At 36.0% G+C, this 12,500-nt stretch overlaps 1 protein-coding gene across 1 annotated transcript in view; it reads left to right on the top strand.

Moving 5' to 3' along the window:
- LOC135227050 (cell adhesion molecule Dscam1-like) overlaps positions 1–12,500 on the top strand; it is a 343,394-nt gene that overhangs the window by 43,848 nt on the left and 287,046 nt on the right.

The raw sequence follows: 12,500 nt of genomic DNA, 5'->3' as shown, positions 1-12,500 counted from the left end.
TGCAAGCCTTTCTACTCCCAATTTCTGTTTTAAGCGCCGAATAACCTCTTAAGTCCCAGTGCTAGGGCTTTGACCTAAATTCTCTTTTCCATTCAATTCCACTACACATATGCATGATCTGATTGTTACTAAACAACTTAGGAAAGCATCTTTCTGGAGTCAGAAAATAAAGAAAGAAATCTGTATGGCTCTGCAGAGGGAGAGAGAGACGGGGTGGGGGGAAGGGATGCATTTTTCCGGACGTATATAAATGGGTAAAATATTGAGTTCAGGGAACAGGGAAGTGACATTGGTATAAAATGTTGTGAAGAGAGAGGAAGGCTTTTCTGTGTGTTTTTACGATGTCATGTGAAACGGGTACACAATAGTTTACTTTTCTTTGTCCGCAATATTATTGACAGGAAAGTCCAGTATATAACTTTTTGGATTATGCCTTCTGTCGGTGGACTCCTATTTTTTTGAGGAAATATATTGGAAGCCGAGAGAGAGAGAGAAGAGAGAGAGAGAGAGAAGAGAGAGAGAGAGAGAGAATGATTCTTATTTCCAAACTTGCTTTGGAATGTTTGTGATTCCTTGACTTTTTTTTTTATCTGATTTAATTTCATCCTCGTGTTAGGAAACTTTTATATCATTAATAGATTCTTTATTTTACTCTTGCATTAGTATGAATGTTTAATGACTAATCATTTTGTTTCTATAAAGATTTCGATTACGTCGAATCCTTTATTATTATTATTATTATTATTATTATTACTGTTTTTGTTGTTGTTGTTATTATTATTATTATTGTTTCTGTCGTAATCGATTTTTTAAAGATTTAAGTCGAATTATATAAATTTCATATCACCGCATTTAGTCTCTCTCTCTCTCTCTCTCTCTCTCTCTCTCTCTCTCTCTCTCTCTTTCCATCGTCTCTCTGGGTCTCTCCTCTCCTCTCTCTCTCTCTCTCTCTCTCTCTCTCTCTCTCTCTCTCTCTCTCTCTCATTTTAGTTGCCCTTAAAATTTGTCGGATATTTGCTGTTGAAATGGTTATTTACTCTTGCTATTATATCATCGCACTTTAAATATTTGTTTATCAACGTTTTGGGAAAGTGGGCTTTTGTTTGGTTTTTATTCTTGTTTTATTCACTGAAAACTCTTTCCAGATGTATGCTGGTTTTCTCATGCATATTTCTGTATTTTCTTGTACCTTTTGCTCATTTTATTAAATATTTACTCCCTCCTTGTTAATTTTTTTTTTTCAAAATCAATTGACTTTCTCGTAGTATGACTTAGAGTATCTCCTTAATTCTGCGTTAGTATTTCTTTTATTTCTGTTGTACATTCTACAAGGATACTATTGTCTTTCTGTTGTTAATCTTTGCACTGTTACTCCCTTTATGCTTTACTCTTTTTGTCAGTCTCTCTTTACAAGTCACATATTCTGTTATACCTTTTTCTATATATCATATCATTACAGTACTCTCATCCCTTTCTTGCTATCTTCTTTCTCCTTAAGTGAACAACGCTATTATCTTTAACCTATTTATCTCATCATCTGAGTGTTTCATGGACTTTCTTGTTTCTTGACTTTTATGTGTCTCTCGCTCTACTTCCATACTTGAGGTATTTGCTATCTTTCTGTGCACACTTATCACTTGCAGTCTATTTCACATTCTCGTTTTCTTCTTCCGGCATGTCTCATAACGACAAGAACAGCAAACACATTAAGATTTATTTATACACAAAAACACAAAAAGATTTATTTATACACAAAAACACGCTACTTTATCAAAGTTTTAAAAGGTCCTGCATAGGTTACTGACATTTTCTCAACAGACACAAGTGAATCACTAAGAATTCTTCCAAAAACAGTAAAAAAGAAATTCCGTACGCTTTCCATCAAATAGAAAAAAAGAGAGGAAAGACAAGATTGTGAAAGTATGATATACATAAAACGCTCTGCATAAAAACGTGAAAAGAAAATCTATTTACTCCTTATTTACAAGAGACAAAAAACCTAAGAAAATTTTTGTCACGAAAATGGCAAAATAGAGATAAATTTCTCAGGTATCCGATCAAAGTGGAATGTAAAGTTTGAGGAAAATGAGTCCTCAAACTTTCTCTCAAAAAAAAAAAAAAAAGAATTTGGAAAGAAAATGACAAATCCTAACACGTCCTTCACTAAAGCGAAAAAATAATACTTTACTCTTGAACCATTCAAACGGGAGAGATCTTCAAAAATACGCCGCCGTAAAAAAAAACGGGAAGAAAAAGTAGGTGGAAGAATCTCCATATTTCATAATTATGGGATCATAATTTGCCGTGTCTCTAATACGGTCGATTTGACCCTGTCTTGGGTCGGGGAAGTCGACCATATAATAGGCTGGTATGGGGGATTTTCCTGTTCACTGGTTGTTCAACGAAGCTTCCTTATTGCTTCTAGAGAGAGAGGGAGTGTGTGTGTGTGTGTGTGTGTGTGTGTGTGTGTGTGCGCGCGCATCTACATACATATGTACGTGATACCGTCGACGTCATATATATATATATATATATATATATATATATATATATATATATATATATATATATATATATATATATATATATAAAACACACACCAACCAATCGACCTCATTGAAACTGAAAAATGAGTACTAGTGTCTGCCGGGAGCCAGGGGTTTGGGAATAGAGAGAGAGAGAGAGAGCTTTTAATCGTTTATCTGTTGCACTCTTGTGTTTCTGGACTTAGACTTTTTAATTAATTTACTTGACTACAACTTTTTTTCACGAACGATTAGAAGGCCGTTTGATAATGATTGGTTAAACTGGAATTAGATAAAAATAGAATATTTTTTAGAATTAGGTCATAAAAAGGCTACAGAGAGAGAGAGAGAGAGAATTAGGGAAATATTTCATTTTTTATTCAATGTTTTCCTTTATATAGTGTTGTTTTTTTTTTTTTAGCTAACACAGTATATTGAAAAACAAAATGTAAATCAATTTAAGAGATGAAATTTCTGGAAATAACTCTTTAAATTCCCGAAGCCAAGATTGAGTTTTATGGGGCTATTTTGAATGACACACACACACGCATATATATATATATATATATATTTATATATATATGTGTGTGTGTGTGTGTGTGTGTGTGTATATATATATATATATATATATATGTGTGTGTGTGTGGTGTGTGTGTGTGTGTGTGTGTGTGTGTGTTGTGTGTGTGTATGCGTGTGCGTGTTTATTATATTTATGTATATGTATGTAAAATTTAATTTATTTCAAATTATATAGAAGTTATATAGAAAAGTCTATAAAAAAGGGGGGGGGATTTGAAATTGTCGTAAAGATCCACCACCATACTATGCCCCCTAACCCCCTCCCCCCCCCCCCAAAAAAAAAAAAAAAATGTGAAGAGAAGCGACGATTACGGAAGCGTTCCAGTCTGTATCCTCCTGCCTCCAGCCTGGCAGCACATAACCCAAATGCGGGGGGAGGAGAAGTAGGCAAACTGGAAGCCGTGAAAAATGGGTGTGAGCCAGAAGGTGTTAAAGATGAAAAAGCATCGCCGGAGAAGAAATGTTTCACGGAGGGAATTGTCGAGAGCCTCGCAGCACAACCTATTGCTTTCGCCAATAACAAGAGAAAGGTGGCGAGGGGAGACGAACGGGAATTGTGAATTTCGCTGGGCAAGGCGCCTGATATGACAGGGACAATCTGTGACATTTCTCTCTGCCGTCAGTGTCCCTCACCCTGTGCATTGTATGCATTACTTGAGGTTCTTAGCAGCGTCCCTTTGGCCCCTAGCGGCGACCGCTAGCATTCCTTTTACCGTATCTCCTTTTATGTTCCCTTTCTTCCGTCTTGCTATCCATCCTCTCCCAACATTTGTTTCTTAGAACAAATGCAAGTTCGAACCTCTACTCTCAGTTGCCCTTTCAGCGCTGAATGACCTCATAGGACAAAGCGCTTGGCCGTTGGCCTAAATTCTATATTTCATTCATTCTCTATTCAGTTTATTTACACACACACACACACACACACACACACACACACACACACACATATATATATATATATATATATATATATATATATATTATATATATATATATATATATATATATATGGATTGTGTTAATGTATTTATGTATGTATATATGTCGTTAATTTTATATATATATATATATATAATATATATATATATATATATATATATATATATATATATATATATATGAATGTATGTTCGTAGATATCTGTTGCACGTAGACAAAAGTAGAAAAATACTGGCTCTCATAAAGGAAACTTATAAAATATCAATCATAGCTTCTGATGTAGGTTTACACAGACATAATGTATGTGTACATGTGTGTGTATGTTGGCTGGAAATAATCACAACCGAGACACACATGGCAGATACCGACAACCAGACCAAGGAGGAATAAAACTTAGTCGGACTTAAGCAAACTCGCGCGAACCAGATGAAGATTATTTATCTTCACAAAATTGCATTAACGACTAAAAAGCTCAAAGGCATTCGGGACCGGCGAAGACAACAAACAAACTAACGCAAGTAACGTAAAAAAAGGTAAACCAAATAAAGCTAAGTAGAAAGAACAACATTTTTGGAAAAAGCGAAATTGATTTAGTTCGTGAAAACGAAGGGGAGAGAGAGAGAGAGAGAAAATAAAATTTTGAAAGTTAGATAAAAAAAGATTATTAAGTTACAAACAGTCTCAAGCCATTCGACGAGTTCTTGCCTAGCGAGAGAGAGAGAGAGAGAGAGAGAGAGAGAGAGAGAGAGAGAGCATTAGAAGGAAGTTAAGGGTTCGACCCAGGTCATCTATTTAAGGATCAGGAAAGGTTCGGGTCAGACTTATTCAAAGTGAAGGAATAAGATGTTAGAAGGGGGCGGGTTGGAGGGTAGGGGCATAGGGAGGGGTATGGGGGGTAAGGATGTCGAATCAATATGGCTGCCACCTTAACCCCTCCCCTTTCTCGGCCCCTATTCACCCGAATTGCTGATGTCAGCAATCTTGGAACCATTTCATTTATCCACATTGAGGTCGGCCCCCCGCCCCTCTCTCTCTCTCTCTCTCTCTCTCTCTCTCTCTCTCTGTATGCCTTTGATATGTGAATAAGTTCACTTTATATTCAGTAAAATGTAAATTTACGAAAGGCATTACGGAAGTCGAGTCAGTAATATTCACGCATAAAGAAAATGTCAGAATCCACGAACTCTTTCTCAGGTCGGAATTTTTATAATAATTTACCGAATAACTGGCGTTCTGCGGTGCCGCTTTTATTCGGTTCTTTCTTTTTTTGTTTTTTGTGTTTTTTTTTATTCATTTTAATGAATCCTTGAACTTCTTTTCATTGGAATAGTGTTTTTGTTGAAAGGTACTTTCTCATTTTTTTTCTTTTCCGGAGGAATAAAAAGGTGTTTTGGTTCCTCAATAGACTTTGTTAGCCCGAATATTACTTCCTATTTCTCAGTGATTTTATTCATTTTCTTTTTGTTTTAATAGTATGTTGGCTCACGGCTTTATCTATAGATTTTAATGGCCTCTAGGGTTTTCTCCTGAAGGGTGTTCTAGTTTTTGGTTGCTAAGGTGAAATTGCTCACCAGAAAGTAGTGATTTAATTTTTTCTTTTCAAATTGGATTAAGGAATTTTCTGTACACTGAAATAATCTTTTTCATTGGTGAATATATAAAAAAATTTATTCTGTTGCCACTAAATACACATTTTGGTATTAATGTTATAGTAACTGGATACCCCGAATTTTGTTGAAACTTTGTGAAATATATTAGGACTTACATATTACTGGTATTACTGCTAATGAGATACTTTTTAATACTAATAATATGTGTTAGACCTGGTCGAGTTCTCAGGAAAAGGAGACATATACTTGGATATTTTTATGATATGGGCAAAAGTAGATCACACGCAGGGATTGAAGCAATTGGCAATACTGATGATAGTAAGTACTCTATATATTTATCATATTAAGTATTAAAATCTGAAAAAATGTTAATTATTTCGGTGAAAGAAGAAAATAATGGAAGACAATATAAGGTTAACTAGGAAACACTAGGTATTATGATTGGGCTGAATAAATTCGAAATGCTGTTTATAACTGCAAGGAACGCAAATAAGTTTTCAGTAAGATAGATTTGCTGAGGGAGAGTTTTATCCTAAAGACGTTTTAAAGATTTAATCAGACGGTGGTAGGTGTGCTTCAAGAAGTATAAAAGTGTAGATTCCAGAGGCAGTTATGGGTTTTCCTTTGCTCCACAGCTGGTAGTTAGCCTGCTGCACAGTAATTGTTTTTCTTTGATACATTAATTTTTCTTATTCTGGAAATATAACGACAAAGGATTTGGAAGAAGCTCGTTAAGTAGTTACGGGAATAATTTGCATGTCAAGTCTGTTTGTCGACGTGGTTATTAATCTTTAGAATTGAAATTACACAGTATTGTTAGGAGAGGGGACAAGGGGAAGTTTGGATCAAGTATACTCTTCGACATTTTGATTTATCATATCTGTTGATGTAAGATAAGCGTCTGAAAATAACAAGATTTGCAAAATGTGAACATTTAAGCAAGGTGTTCTTAAAAGACTTGAAGAATGCAGCTGCATAAAGGTGTCTTCCGCAGGGGGCTAGGGCCGTCAGTTGCAGTATAAGCATTACGTAAGGTTCTTTGCAGCGTGCCTTCGGCCCCTAGCTGCAACCCCAGCTGCAACCCCTTTCGTTTCTTTTGCTGTACGTCCTGTCATGTTCTCTTTCTTCCATCTAACTTTCCACCATCTCCTAACAGTTGATTCATAGTGCAATTGCGAGGTTTTCCTCCTGTTACACCTTCCAGAACTTTTACTGTCAGTTTCCGTTTCAGTGCTTGACCTCTGGCGTAAATTCTATATTCGGTTCAATAAAGGTATCTGCAATCCTGAGAAGTGTTGGCGACGCCAGAGGTCAATTAGATGTAAAGCAGAACCCAAACGTTACAGAATAGTGAACTGAAATGAAGGTGTGCTGCAGAGGAGGGATTGAAGCCAGTAGCATGTAAGAAATGTTTAGGATGGGCTGAATACCTGCCTTGTGTCAGAAAAGTTATTATGACATCATTTATGATACATTTGAATATTGTGCTTCGTGATCATCCATCTACTATTTCCTCTGACGAGTTACGGACGTCATCCAAGTGGTTGGTCATCCATTCCCTCTCTTTAATTAGTGACCGTGACCATCTGCACACATTGTTATCCACCGTCAGTACATCGTAATTATCTTGATTAGTTAACGCTTGACCATCATCCACATTCCTACGCATCCATAAAAATGCACTTTCTTAATTGTCGAAAATTTTAAGTTATACAATATGCAGTCAATGTGCCTCCTCGCTGTCGAACTTCTCAGTTCTAGAGGTCCTTTATTCCTCACACCGTGGGACTGTGGAACAGCCTCCCAGAGGAGGTAGTGCAATTGGAACTTTTTCAGAAGTTCAAGCGAAGGTGCAATACATTATTACCCTAATACTATTCTCCTTCCATTTTAATATAGATTTTATTTATTTGTTTAATAATTTATTTTTTTTTTTATTTTTGACATGCGAGCTCTCTTATTTCTCTTATTTCCCCTTACCTCCTCTTACTCCTTCCTAATAGAATTGAATATGGAATTTAGGGCAAAGTCCAATCACTGGGACCTATGAGGCCATTCAGCGCTGAATTGAAAACCGACTGTAAAAGGGTTGATTGGTGTAACAGGAGGAAAACCTCGCAGTTGTTGCACTATGAAGCAATTGTTAGGAAAGGGTGGAAAGTAAGATGGAAGAAAGATTATGAAAGGAGGTACAGTCACAGGAACGAAAGGGGGTTCCAGCAAGGGGCTGAAGGCACCCAGCAAAGAACCTTAAGTATTGCCTACAGTGCACTGCATGAGGTGCACTGACGGCACTACCCCCCTACTGGGTACTCTCCTTCCTAATGAACAACATATTCTTTGGAAACTTGAATCTCAAGTCAATCGCCCTTGTGGGCTTGTTACATATGAATATGTTACATCTTCTGAATATGATATAATAATAGTAATAATAATGATTATCGTTTGTCATCCATATCTATTTTTTTCCGATTTCTTTGTCTTTCCTCTTCGCTAAAAACACAGCCAGTGATTCTGCATCATCTTCAGGCACCCTTCTCCAGTATCTTCCCTCATCTCGGACGCTTACATCTTGTAGCATCTCCCATCTTTTGTCGTCTTCCGTTATCTCCCTTATCTTTCGTTCGTTTGCAGATTCCGCCCACCCTTTGCATCTTCCCTTATCGCCCGTGTTGCTTATCTACCTTTCGTTTATACATTCTTTTATTGCCCTAGTTTATTTCCGTTTTGGTCACCTGTCCATTATCGTTTGCACCTTTAATTATTTCCATCTCTATCGTCATCCGTCATTCATTTGGAACTGCAGGTTATCCCCTTTCTTGGTTATTCATCTTCCGTTATTGACGCATTTTCCTTTTCACATTTCTTCTGTTATTTGGCATTTGTTTGTTTACCTCTTTATCGTCCATTGTCTTTTTGGCCAGCTTCATTCATTTCCCTTTCGTGAGCATCATTCCCCAGACACATACGTCATTTCCCTTCATTTCAATCAGCCATCTTTAATTTACCCATTCAATTACGCACATTGCTTTCTACCATCTAGTTTTATCTAAAGTCTTCCAAATATATATCCCCGTCCATTTTAATTATTTTTCCTTTATGCCTGGCCTCTCCCGTGCTCGCTTGAACCTCTTTCCTTTGGTATTAATGTCTATATTCTCTTCATATTCTCCACCGGAAAAAAAAGGAACTTTACAAGAAGAGAATGGATATCATCTGCTGAGTTCACACAATGATATTTGCCGCCATATGCAAAGGAATCTTGGGCTGGGTTTTGGAAGTGGGTTGGAGTGCTTTGAAAGGATTTTTTTTACCTTTATTTTTTTTTTAACGCAACGGCCTCGATTTCGTTTATAGATGTCTTTTTCTTTCGTTTTTAGTTTTCTGCTATTTTTCTGTCCGTCCGCACTTTTTCTGTCCACCCTCAAATATTAAAAACCATTGAGGCTAGAGGGCTGCAAATTGGTACGATGATCAACCATCCTCCAATCATTAAACATACCAAATTTCAATTTAAACTTAATCGCGTTATTTCATTTTCTTTAGGGTTAAAGTTAGCCATGGTCGTGCGTCTTGCACCACTATAGGTGCCAACAACACAAGCCACCACCGGGATGTGGCTGAGAGTTTCGTGGGCCGCGGTTTCATACGCTGTACAGGAATATCGATTGCGCTGAAGAAGCTTCGGCGCATTTTTTACTTGGTTATTCCTGTAACGTAACGGCCTCGTTTTCGTTTCTTTAGGAGCCACCTAATGGAAAATTAAGTTTTCATTTTAGTCTCCCCTTATTGCTTATTATAAATATTCCTCAAAGTAAATCAGGTTAAGTTAAGCTGAACAACTTTGGTCAGAGAACACAAACGGCGAATGAATCCGTCGGGTAAATGCGTTGACTTTCTTTTTGTATCGTATATTAATTTTAGAACTTTCCTTTTTGTTGGACGAAATTTCAGCACCCGACATATTTTCCAATTTTATTTTTGACTTTCATATCTAGCACTATTCAATTTTCATCTTGATATCTTTTTATTTCTTTTCCCTTTGGGCTTTCGCTTTCATCTGTCTTTTTTATGGATTCCTCTGTTAGCTCTCATTCCCTTTATTTATTTAATTTTCTATTTTGACTATATTTTTCATTTATTTCGCATTGGTGCTTTTCTTTTCTTTTTTTATCTTTCGACACCAATTTTTATTTTTATTTTCCCTTCAGGTTTAATTCTTTCGGGGAATTCCTGTTTCATTCGTGTTTGTCCGATTTGTGTCTGTATCACTTCTTAGATATGTAATGCTCAGAAAAGCTCTTCTCTCTCTCTACGTTTTTGTACCTGGGCTATATCTTTTATTTGGATCTTTGTGCTTTGTATTTTTATGTTTCTTTCTGTGTCTACTACTAATTTACTAATATTGTCCTTTTTATGTTTAGGTTTCCATTACGTTGAGTTTTAGCAAGTCATTTCAGTGTGATTATTTTCATTTGCATCATTTATCTCTCTCTCTCTCTCTCTCTCTCTCTCTCATAATTTGGATGGGTTTTGTTCTTTCAATCAAAACACCTCTCTCTCTCTCTCTCTCTCTCTCTCTCTCTCTCTCTCTCTCTCTCCTTTTGTAAGGATCTCATCCATTCAGTCCAAGCATTTTCCTTCTTTCTCTCTATCCCCTTGCCTTTGTATGGTTCTTGCCCATTTAATCAGACAACCTCTCTCTCTCTCTCTCTCTCTCTCTCTCTCTCTCTCTCTCTCTCTCTCTCGTTGATTCCGTCCGCTTCATCCCTTTCATTCTATCTCCATGGCCCAGTTTCATCAATCACCACTCCGCTATTCACACTTTTATGCAGCATTTTTTCTCGCGTGCATTTTATTTTTATTATTTTTTTCTTTTTTTTTTATCATAACAGCAATATACGTTCGCCGGCGTTCCCATTGCTCCTGGTATACTCCGCCCTGAGTATATCGTTGTTCTTGCGCGCTAGATATGCTGTTTCGCTCTTGTTGTTGTTGATGTTGTTGTCTGTACTCAGCGCCGTGCTCGGGTTGTTGTTTTGTATAGCATTTGTAAATGTTTTGTCAGTGGAGACATATGTTCCTATGTTTTTTGTTTTTTTTTCCGACGTGAAAGATATTTTTATGTTTTCCGAGGATTTGACTCAGCTGTCTTTGAACCTTCGGTTTTTAGCTTTTATATTTGTTACCTCCTTTCTTTCTGTCGGTCTGCCTGTCTGTTTCCTCATATCTGTGACTATAAATATCTCTGTCCATTCACTAGTATATGAGTGACTTTTTCTAAGAATTTTGTCTTATTTAGTGAACGCTTATTATGTTTTTTTTTGTTTTTTTTTTCTTTTTTGTCACGGGGATACCCGTCACTTATTTAAGAACTTTTTTTATTTAGAGGATACTTAGTATGTTCTTTTCTGTTGCGTGTAATTATTTACCATTACTATTTGATTATCATCTTCGTACTTGTGTTTTATATGCTTAATCAAGACTTTATAACGTATATTGTCCCTTTTGCAAAATTCTTCATATTCTGTTTTTCAAACCAGGTACATTTATAGGTCACTCTATGCTTTATTCACATTTTGCAATTAATTTTTCAACATACATAAAAGTTTTATGTAGTTATATGATGTAATGTTTCCTTTCCGATTTATGCTTAGCCCAAATCGCTGCTATAAATATTTTCTTTACCTTATTTAATATAATAAAATTCATTTTTTATTATTCATTTATTCTATGTAGTTATTTTCTCCTTTTTTGCATTATTGGAGAAGTCAGAATATTACTTTTGGCATAAGTATATATTTGTTTGGACTTTTTGCGTGTTCATGAGGTCTTTTGAAAAGGGTCATTAAAAGATATTTTGTAAAAGTCTCGACACGTATCAGAGGACAAGTGTCTTGAATATATAACTTTATGTTGAGTCTCATAAAGTTTCCAGACGAGTATTGTGTTTGGAAACCTCGTTTCAGCTTTTCCCAGCTTTTTTGAAGGATTCTCTTTCGCGGAAGTCCTATGTTTCACTTCTGCGTATTTCATTTTTTTTTTTTATATGAACTCATTTGGTTTACATCTTGCCATTACAAAGTTATTTATGTTTTGCATATATTGCTTATGCCAATTTTAATGATAGCGGGAGACTAACACAAAACACACACACACACACACACACACACACACACACACATATATATATATATATAGAGGCTCAGTTAAATAAATATATAGGAGCTTCAGAAGGTGTCCATGATACAACGATTAAAAGGAATCAGGTTTATTTACAACGAAACGTTTCGCACATAAAACTTCTGTGCATCATCAGTCTGTAAAAGAGCAAAGAGACACATAAATAACATTCAATGATAAAAAGGAACTCACAAATATTAAAATGGTCTTAAAAATTAAAAATCAAAGTAAAAACAAACAAAGGTAAAGAGAGAGAGAACAACCCCAAACACCAACCGTCCATAATGTAGAGAGAAGATGGAATGACTAAAAAACCAGTTGACGAAGACGACGTCAACTATGCCAGGTATAGAGTTGCTGAGGAGGTATTGCTATTGAGTGAAGGAACAAGTTTCTTAATGTATAACGACTCGAGGGTAGTTAGGTGGTCAGGATTTTTGACGATCTAATCTATTATTTTGAATTGTTCTTTTTTTATTTCGATTTTGCAATTAGAAGCGTGGTTCCTCCTCAGCAACTCTATACCTGGCATAGTTGACGTCGTCTTCGTCAACTGGTTTTTTAGTCATTCCATCTCTCTCTCTACATTATGGACGGTTGGTGTTTGGGGTTGTTCTCTCTCTCTTTACCTTTATTTGTTTTTACTTTGATTTTTAATTTTTAA

The sequence above is a fragment of the Macrobrachium nipponense genome, chromosome 15 (genome assembly GCF_015104395.2).
Source record: "Macrobrachium nipponense isolate FS-2020 chromosome 15, ASM1510439v2, whole genome shotgun sequence".
Lineage (NCBI taxonomy): Eukaryota > Metazoa > Arthropoda > Malacostraca > Decapoda > Palaemonidae > Macrobrachium > Macrobrachium nipponense.
Note: the sequence above shows the minus strand (reverse complement) of the source record. Positions and strands in the feature narration are given on the sequence as shown.